This window comes from Nilaparvata lugens, chromosome 9 (assembly GCF_014356525.2).
Source record: "Nilaparvata lugens isolate BPH chromosome 9, ASM1435652v1, whole genome shotgun sequence".
Classification (NCBI taxonomy): Eukaryota; Metazoa; Arthropoda; class Insecta; order Hemiptera; family Delphacidae; genus Nilaparvata; species Nilaparvata lugens.
In genome coordinates, this window is record NC_052512.1 from 45,044,057 (window position 1) to 45,054,103 (window position 10,047).

Genomic DNA, 10,047 nt, shown 5'->3' on the forward strand with positions numbered 1-10,047 from the left:
TTTAAATTAAATTTTTAAAAACTAGGAAATTGAACACAAAATAAAATGAAGTGAAAATAGTGTAAAGTTTCAGCTATTTTGATTTATTTGGGAATGTTTCATTTCGTCAAGGAAAAACGTTTCCAATTATAGAGATGAGAAAATAAAGATTATCATAAAAATTACGACTATGCCCAGTTTTGGAAAGCCAATTTTCTGACTCCAGCTAGAACTTAGCTAAATCCCGAGCTCAGAAACCAGCCCCTTAAAGTTACAATAAATTCACTTACAAACTGAGTTTACAATAGATGGTCTCCTCAACACCCCTTATAGCCAACCCTAACCATCTCTAGTAAATTACAATAGAACAATTACTAAGTTACAATGAATTTAATTACAAACTAAAAGGAAAAAGTTTAGAACAGTTCAATTGAACAAATTTAATAACAGGCTAATATTTTGATATTAATTTCCAAATGTGATTCCAACTGCTTTTAATTACAAACTGAAAGGAAAAGGTTTAGAACAGTTCAATATTGAACAAATTAATAACAGGCAAATATTTAAATAAATTTCCAACTGTGACTTCTGCTATATTTTTGCAGAAGTCACACTTGGAAATTCATATAAATATTCCCCTGTTATTAAATTTGTGAAATCCAACTTTGTTTCAATACAATATCCAAAATACATAATTATTTCAACTGAATGGTATGATCAAAATATAAAATAAATATTCCAATTTTAAAATTATTATTCAACAAAGGAAAAATTAAAAAGAAACAGTAATTGTGATGTAGTCCACCCACCATGAGCTGAGCGTTGGCTTAACAGTTTTGTATCAAATTATGGTGTTGTGTATCAAGTTGAGATTATATTCTGTATAATGTTGTGGTGATACTGTATCATATGTGATTAGCCTATACTGTATCATTTATGGTGGTGAAGCCATAGAGAAAAGATTGCTTAAGAAGATATCACATGGATTGTGGAATTAATTCAAAGTTTGCAAGTTCTGTATAATATTATAGAACAACATATTATTTCGATATATTTTGCTCAGTCGAATTGTATGATAGATATTTATATTTAATGTTAGTGTAGCCTTCCATATAAAATGACTAAGGGCCGTTTCCGAGCTCGGGATTTGACTAAGTTCTAAACTAAAAACAGTGGAATCAAAAGTCTCCATTACCTGAAAAGTAAAGATCATACAGTTAATTAAATTTCAAGTTTTTACTTAATCACAATATTCTAATAATAAATTACTGAGTCAAAAGTTCACCAATGTCATAAAAACATCTCTCACTTAACCACAATTTCAATTTTTTCTTGAAGACTATTCCGAATTCAGTTCTCGAATTTCAATTGGAATAGCATTATACACTTTTTTGGCCATATGCTGTGGGCTCGCCTCAAAAAACGGGTTCTGTGGGCATCCAGTGTGGGCATCCAATTAAATACATTACAAATGTCATCTCAATATAAATGCAATATAGTCTATATAATTAAAAACATGTTAATATCACAGATGGAATTATTGTAGTAAAATTTTCGTGGATTAGCGTGGATCTACTTTGCGGCGGGCCTAACCAGCCGGGCTAAGCTTATTGTAGGGTACAAAGTTACAAATAATTCACTTACAAACTAAAAACTTAACTATGTTTACAAAAGTTGGCCTTCTCAAATTTATTTTCAGCTAATCCGTTCCACCAGAAGTTGATTACAATGGACAGATGACTTAGTTGGAAAAACTTACAACTGGAAGGAACAAAATTTATAATAGTTAAATTGAATAAATTTGATAACAGGCAAAAATGTATATGAATATTCAACTGGACTTCTGCAAAATTATATCTAATGAGGAAGCTACAAGTAAAGCACAAGAATCCATCAAGAAAATTGGACTAGAACCTGGCGGATTAAGTTGAATGAAAGCAAGTCCACACATGTTGTCTTCACAAATAGGCATTATGTGTACGTCCCAATAAGATTAAACAACTTAGAAGTTCCGTTGCAATGAATATAGGATGAGAAGACTGCACCGACGTTCAACTTCCAAAAGAGAGCTGCCACCACTAGAATACTGGGAGAAGGCCTGTCAGAGAAGGCTACCAACCTCAAAGAACCTCAGAGGGTCGACAGACCATGAGTGATGTATGCAAAAAAAAACTTAGAAATACACTTACAACGCATGAAAACTTCTAAGAAAACTCAAAGAAATCATAATATATTCCTACAGTTACGTTGAAAAGTGGCCATTGCTGCACTGATTACAGAACGCAAAGAATCACTTTTCCGCTCTAGTGCGGGAAAAATTTTTCTGCACTCCAGATTTGCAACATGGCAACGCAAAATACTTAGTAGGTTATATGGAGCAACAGTGCAGCAAAATCAAAATGAAGTTGGTAACAGTGACTGCTGTGGCTGCTATAGTGAGCAGAGGTGCAACCAAGCACACGCGCTAATTATTATTCTTTATATTATAACCAAGGACAACGAAGGGACTTTAGGATTTTAGGATTAAGGTTTTTATCAATAATAAAATTACACAGAAAAACATTTGATGCATTTCAGGCAATTTTACCCATAATTACCCATTTTCATATTCAATGGTAACTGTAGGAAAACTTAATGTGAAATACGTGCGCAAAGTTCCTCTGCTGCACTCAAGAAACCATTCCGCCCCGAGCCTACGGCTCGGGCGTAAACGTTTCTTTCGGTGCAGCAAACTGTCACTTTGCGCACTAGTTGCACAAATAACTATTAATAGCTTTGTTCTAGCTTAGACACTGTTTTACATTTGTGAATATTTGAATAACACTTACTTTTCTTGCCGAATTGAGGTATGAATTTCACTTCTGAGGAGGAGCCACTGATGTACTCCTCCTCAGGAGTGAAATGCATACCTCAATTCGCCAAGAAAAGTAACTGTTTTTCACATATTTAAAGTGTAACACAGTGTCTAAATTACAACAATTTATCATAGGCTATAGCGTTTCGTCATGGAAAGCAACATTAATCTATCAATAACTTTGTAAATTGATCCATTTTTTGCTGTTTCAATTCTGTTTGTATTTTCAAGAAATCAGAAATGTATATGAATAACTTTGTATATTGATCCAATTTTGGTTTTGACTCTATTCTACTCTGTACTTCAATTTTCAATTTTATAGTGAAACAAAAAAGGCTTGAAAAACCACACACCAAGTGCTTGCCTAATAACCTAATCTGTACAGTCTTGCTTATAGAAGAAGATTTTGGTATTTTACAACCAAGCTTGACAAACTAGAATTATAAATCTTTTGAATGTGGCAATTTCAAAAACTTGAATTTTATAATAAACTTAGGCTCAACTCACACTTACGCGACTCAGGTCGAGAAGAGACTCGACTCTAGTCGAGAGAATGTTTTCTAAACGTTGACACTCAGACCAGTCGATTCTAGTCTCCGTAACTGTCACCATTTGAAAATACATGATCTCGACTAGAGTCGAGTCTCTTCTCGACCTGAGTCGCGTAAGTGTGAGTTGAGCCTAATTCAACAATAATAAAAAAATCACCGGCTGTCCGATTAAAAAGTTAATTCTCGAAAAAACAGTAAATTACTTGAATACTATCAGAATAAATTTAACTATAGATTTGAAAGGATCAATGTGAATTTCAAAATTGAAATCCAAACTAGGAATTGGATTTAAAAATTTAATGAGATTAAACTAAAGATTTAAAATAATCAAAGTAAATTTAAAAATTCAATTTTAAACTTGAAGATAAAAGAGAATTCTCCACTAACCTTTGAACCATGAAGTAGCGAACCGGTAGCCAAAATTTCGTCTTGAACTTCATACTTTTCCCACTGTGGTGGGTTGGCGTTTCAGGTCATTAGCTTCCAGGAGTCTACTTCGATCATGAGCTCCATTTGTGTTAGTCCGAAAAGGCTTCTCTATATAGAAGCTATATAGATAATCATCCTGAATGAATAAATTATTATGAGAAAGAAGCTGAAACCTCCTTATCTGAAACAAAAATCTCATTAGTTTAACTGGAAAAACACATTACTGTAACAATTTAATTGAACAAAGAAATATATAGTTTGAGTCAGTCGCTTCCAGGAGTCTCGGTCATGAGATCCGTTTGGTGTTAGTCCCAAAAGGCTTCTCTCTATAGAAGGTATTATAATGTACCTCTCTATCTATGAAAAGGAATCTGAAATCTCATTATCTGAAACAATAAATTTGACAACGTATATCAACTATATACATCTCTACTTAATTACAATAAACAATGATATTAGAGAATAAAAATGAAACATGTATAATATTAGGCAAATAAAATAAATGCGCCAAAATGAAATGAATAGAAGGATAAGACCTAAGTCAACTATACAATAATATACATCTATCTATTATACAAAATACAATAAATACAAATAGACCGCCGGGACCACATTGGAAATGAGGATATAAGGCAAGAGCTGGGTGTCTTTAATATAAATGAAAAAGTTATATCATATCGCAACCAGTGGAGGGAGCATGTCAACAGAATGCCAAAAGAAAGGATTCCCTTGAAAATTCTTAACTACCACCCTATAGGAAAAAGAGATATAGGAAGACCTAGGAAAAGATGGCTATAAAATATAAAAGATGAATAACTGATTTAATGATTATTGTAATTTTAGATTACCGTACTGTAATAGATATACAATTATACTGTTGTGAGTCGGAACAGGCAAGAGACTAAACCATGAATGAAGGAAGAAGACATTAAATATACATTCGTCCTGAACTATTGAATAGATAATATTATATCAACTTTATCATTATTATTATGATAAATAATAATGATAAAAATACAATTTGACAAATACATATACAAATATATGTATTTATGATTATGATTTATAGTATCATTAAATATAAATATCATAGATATTATATTTAATGAATATAGGCCTATTTTATTCCCATAATAATAGAAAATTCCCATTGAATTTATTTATTATAGGAACTCATTTATTACATTTTTCAACATAAATTTTCAAAGGCACTAGGATCTTCTTGATTTAGCACTTGAAAATTTATTGTTATGACACTAAAATGTAATAAAGAGTTGAAAATATAGCTGAAACTCCATAATCTGAAACGAAATATGTTTAGTTCAATAACACAGCACTAAAATAATGAGAAATCTAAGGCTCAACTCACACTTACGCCACTCAGGTCGAGAAGAGACTCGACTCCAGTCGAGAGCATGTGTTTCCAAATGGTGACACTCAGACCAGTCGACTTTAGTCTCCGCGACTGTCACCATTTGAAAACACATGCTCTCGACTAGAGTCGAGTCTCTCCTCGACCTGAGTCGCGTAAGTGTGAGTTGAGCCATTATCTTGAAAAAATAGTAGTGATGATCATTATGGTGATGATATAATATATTACTATTAAAATTCCAACACGTTCCTAACATCACATCCAAGACATACAAGTGGAAAGTAGATGCAGCAAATAATATATCATTTTAAAATTTACACTAGGAAAAGAGAAGTGGAATCGCTCCATATTAAGATGAATATTGAAATAGATGTTGTCAGTTCTACATTATTCTGTGGAACTGAAAACATCTCTTTCAATTCACCTTGACTTATAATTTTGAATACAATAATATCTGGCAACACATTCAAGACCAATAATTGGATAGTATGCAACAAATAGCTTATGATTCCTACATGGGTTGCCAGAGTCAATAAAATTCATCCAGTCTCTTTGTTCAACAAATCACTATTTGATCTTCTGCGTGCAAACCCCTTCTATTGAATGAAAAAGACTAAGAAATTGTCAAAAAACCACTGATTTATTGATAACTAGAAAGACCGGTTTCGGTTATTACACCATTGTCAATCTCTGATAAACTGAGTCAATTGATAAACATTGTCGATCTGAGTTTATCAGAGATTGACAATGGTGTAATAACCGAAACCGGTCTTTCTAGTTATCAATAAATCAGTGGTTTTTTGACAATTTCTTAGTCTTTTTCATTCAATATGAATAATTACCACAATATCAACTTCTCAACTACAAAAGTCAACCATTCTATTCTTTGGAGGAGTCTCACACATTCTTTTTCAATGAAGTGTTAAGTGCCGGTTGCCAACAGCCGGTTAATTTAATCGTGATTAATTCCACGAGAGCCAATCAGAGAAGCCGTGTTATCAAGAAGGCCATCTCTGATTGGTTCTTGTGAAATTAATCACGGTTAAAATTTTAACCGACTGTTGTGCAACCGGGCCTTAGTGTTATGTATATTTTACTGGCGTTGCTGATGTCTGTATAGTCCATAGCAAATGAATTAAATCGATCTATCTATTATATTATGCCTACAGCTCATTCAAGATTTATAATGAATATTATGCAATATACAACATATAATTTATTATAACACATGTTTTTCATCACATATCAAACATAAAAGTGAACATATAGTATGCAACAAATGGCCACAACACAACGTTTCAAGATGCAACATAAATCATCCTAAACATGCACTCAAAACACATGAAGAGATAGAGCTGTCAAAACTAAAACTGCAAATGCATTCATCTCTTATTATCATCCGCCTCATTACCCATGCACAAGCCTAGATCACTCGAAGCATGCACTCAAAAAATGAAGAGAAAAACTAAAACTGTAGGTGCATTCATCTCTTATTATTATCATCCGCCTCATCAACCATGCACAAGCCTAGATCACTCGAAGCATGCACTCAATAAAAATGACGAGATAAAACTAAAAGTGTAGGTGCATTCATCTCTTATTAATTATCATCCGCCTCATCACCATGCACAAGCCTAGATCACTCGAAGCATGCACTCAATAAAATGAGGAGATAAAACTAAAACTGTAGGTGCATTCATCTCTTATTAATTATCATCCGCCTCATCAACCATGCACAAGCCTAGATCACTCGAAGCATGCACTCAGAAAACATGAAGAAATGAAACTGTAAAACTCAAACTGTAGGTGCATTCATATCTTATCATCCGCCTCATCAACCTGCACAAGCCTAGATCTCATGCGGGCATCACACTTAAATGAAAAATAAAAGTTGTGTAGCATGTGCGCACTTTAATAGAGAAGCCGCAATGAATCTGAAACGTACTTGAGAAACTTAACGATTGAGAAATTTATGTTGACAAAGAACTTGAGTTGTTCTAATGCAACATGGGTCACTCAAAGCATGTACACAGTAAGCATGGAGGAGAAAAGATGTGAGCGTTTAAAAAGATGAGCTAAGATGAAAAATATGAGCGTTTAAAAAGATGTACCTGAACACTATGAAACTGAAACAAAAGGATTGAATACAATGTAGATAAAAATACAAATTCAAGATATAAGATAATTACTCAAAGAATCCATTGTTATTGGATGTAAATCAAAAACACCATTTCACTCACAGAGTAAAATGTAAATTCAAAGACCCCATTTTACTCACAGAGTAAAAATGAATGAATAGCTGCGACGATGTGTTTATAATTATTAGAGAAGTGATGCTGTGATGAACCTGTACACAAATTAAGGAACAGGGCAATTTAATACATGAATACATTAGATACAATAATAAAAATTGTAACAATTAAATACAATATTATATTAGACTGATCACAGCACACCGTATATAGTTGTAACATGTGAAAGAGAAGCCATGTGATGAACCTGGAACATACTCAAGAAACAGAACATTTATATTGAATACAATAATAATATTGTTAAAAATATAATAATATTAATATTGTAATTATTTTCATGCACACAGAAAATTTTGTAAACATGTGTAAGGGAAGCCATGATGAACCTGAAACTTACTCAAGACAGACCATTAATACAATGTTGATAAATTATAAATTACAACTTTAACTTATCATTAAACTAAACTAAGGCACTTCCTGACCAACAGGAGTACATGTCCCCCCGCAACTAGCAAAGGCTAGAGGCTATACATTTTTCCCCCGCCAACTAGCAAAGGCTAGAGGCTATCCCCCGCCAACTAGCAAAGCTAGAGGCTATACATTTTCTTCCCCGCCAACTAGCAAAGGCTAGAGGCTATCCCCCGCCAACTAGCAAAGGCAGAGGCTATCCCCCGCCAACTAGCAAAGGCTAGAGGCTATACATTTTCTTCCCCGCCAACTAGCAAAGGCTGGAGGCTATCCCCCGCCAACTAGCAAAGGCTAGAGGCTATAATTTTTCTTCCCCGCCAACTAGCAAAGGCTAGAGGCTTTACTTTACTAATATCACTCCAATCTTAAACTAACTTAGATTTCTAATTTCTTATTCTAATGACTTATCACTAACTAAACTATGCACTACCTGACCACCAGGATGGATGATCCCCCCGCCAACTAGCAGGCTAGAGGCTATACTTTCTCGTCCCCGCCAACTAGCAAAGGCTAGAGGCTGTCCCCCGCCAACTAGCAAGGCTAGAGGCTATCCCCCGCCAACTAGCAAAGGCTAGAGCTATACTTCTCGTCCGCCGCCACTAGCAAAGGCTAGAGTCTATTCCCCGCCAGCTAGCAAAGGCTAGAGGCTTTTCCCCCGCCAACTAGCACAGGCTAGAGGCTATACTTCACTTTTACTTCAGCCTTAATCTAATCTTAATCCAGCATTAATCTAATATTTACACGCCAGTGTCATAGAACAAGTCAGACCAGGCCACAGTGTAACAGTACCCCACCTGCCCATCAATTAGTGCTGTACTGAGCCCGCAACCATCATGAAAAAGCTGTGAGACCACCACAAGGGCACTGATCAGAAATGAAATACTCGCCTGACAACTGCAAATATCCTACGGGGATCCTAACAACTCACCCCCTATTTATGGTGATTGTCTTACACCACAGCCATCCACAAACCACAATCAACAGTAGCACATGTTCGTCCAGTTGTTGGCACGCGGAAATGCGATCTGCAGGTCAGTTGACTCTAACTTGAAAGCATCCATGGACTCAGACCAACCGGATAGAACTTGGCACTGCCGAGAGGGTTGGGATGAACTATGTTATAATACTAACCGCCACAAACCTCCCATCCCTAAATGTCTGTGTTATGGGAAGTGTTACGAAGTTCTAGCCTGTCTTAAAATAATTAAATACCATACCTCATACCAAATTCGCCGGTCCGTCCATATCTTCATTACGGTAGTGGCGCTGCTCTCCATTGATAACTGATGTATGTCTTTCCATAAACGTTTCTTTACGTTCATATAGTCCGGTGGAATAAACAAACCTAGGTTAATAATCATGATTTACAAATAGTATCAACTGTAATAAATATATTAAAGTTAAGCCTACCTATGTTTTAGAATTAATTGAAGATATTTTCAAAAAAATCACTAAGATTTTTTTTGACAGGAGCATGCTTTCGTGTGTGCTCACAAGTCTCTTCAATTATGGAAAGCTTCCACAACATCAATGTTCACTCTACAAACTTAAAAAATGAACTTTTTTATTGGGGGTTGTGCATTCAATTGGTCTTGAAACTAATATTTTTATAAATTCAATTAATAATCTGACAAATTGGATTGTTTCAACTATTGGCCACCTGAAAAACGTAATTTGACCTAAAAAGAAAAATGTAATAGGCCTATAATAATTTTATTTCATGATGTAACTTAGCCTTGCCTTTATTTAGTTTTGAATCCAAACTACTTGTAGGCTAAAGCATTTCAATAAAAAAAATTACTAGGCTAAAAACATTTCAAAGATTTTGTGATGGAGCATTTTTAATGGAATGAACTACATTATTGAAATAGATTTTATAGACTTACTCGAGATTGATAGAATTTCTTTTAAAATTAAGAAAAGTATGTGATAGGAAAAGAAAGAGTAATAAGAATTGTCCGTAAGAAGCGATAAGAAATATAGAATGATCAAATGATATTTAAGTATTTTAAAAGTTATCTAAATTTTAACTATTTGAGAAGCTGGGCTCAAAATAGTTAATTAAAAAGCTAACAAGTACGGTATTGAAATGAAATGAAAAATCATTATATATTATTATGAGGCAGTTTAAAAAACTGAATA

General features: G+C 34.1%; 1 long non-coding RNA gene across 1 annotated transcript in view; it reads left to right on the forward strand.

Moving 5' to 3' along the window:
• Positions 1-703: 703 nt before the first annotated feature.
• LOC120353172 overlaps positions 704-10,047 on the forward strand; it is an 18,978-nt gene continuing 9,634 nt past the window's right edge. The window contains exon 1 of the long non-coding RNA XR_005572218.1: positions 704-921. This is a non-coding gene — a long non-coding RNA (uncharacterized LOC120353172). The remainder of the gene's footprint in view (positions 922-10,047) is intronic.